General features: G+C 38.3%; 1 protein-coding gene across 1 annotated transcript in view; it reads left to right on the top strand.

The window, feature by feature from the left end:
• Window positions 1–805, top strand: part of LOC106871832 (T-box transcription factor TBX20) — a 197,593-nt gene that overhangs the window by 56,235 nt on the left and 140,553 nt on the right. The window lies entirely within an intron of this gene.

Below are 805 nucleotides of genomic sequence, written 5' to 3'. Positions count from 1 at the left end.
GAGAGAGAGAGAGAGAGAGAGAGAGAGAGAGAGAGAGAGAGAGAGAGAGAGAGAGCGAGAGAGAAGAGGGTAAATATACATACGCACGCACACACACACTCACTCTCTCTCTCCCACACATAAAAGAGACGAGGGGGTTTTAGTCAGAATGACTCAAACTAATAGGCATGTATTCTGAGTGCTCGAATAGGTAAGTCACTAAAATTCCTTATGTAAAGTGACTAGAAGTGATTTCCCCTTGAGTCGGTCGGTATGGGGTAAAGTAGAAAAGAAAAGGCAAACAGTTTGGTAAGACTTGACAAGGACATTCAATTTAGCTATCTAAACCTTTTATTATACAGCTGAATCTGGAACGGCAAGCTGGCAGAGTCGTTAGCACGTCGGGCGAAATTCTTACCAGTATTTCGTCTGTCGTTATGTTCTGAGTTCAAATTTCGTTGATTTCGCTTTTCATCCTTTTGGGGTCGATAAATTGAGTACTGGGGTTCGATGTAATTGACTTATACCTCCTCCAAATTTCAGGCCTTGTGCCTATTGAAGAAAGGATTATATAGCTAAATTAAATGTCCATGACAAGTCTTTTCAAACTGATTACCTTTTCTTTTCTACTTTAACCTATATATATATATATATTTTTCTCCTTGTCTCCGTATTCTTTCTGTTGAAGAGCGTAGCTCGAAACGTCAAAGACTTTCCGTATTCCCGAGCGTCATACTAATATATACTTTTGTTATTTACACCACCTGTCCTCGTCTGTTGTTATTTTTTGTATATTCTCCCATATATATATGTTTATATATATATA

This window comes from Octopus bimaculoides, chromosome 1, assembly GCF_001194135.2.
Source record: "Octopus bimaculoides isolate UCB-OBI-ISO-001 chromosome 1, ASM119413v2, whole genome shotgun sequence".
NCBI classification, from domain to species: Eukaryota; Metazoa; Mollusca; class Cephalopoda; order Octopoda; family Octopodidae; genus Octopus; species Octopus bimaculoides.
This window is presented reverse-complemented; position numbering and strand designations above follow the sequence as displayed.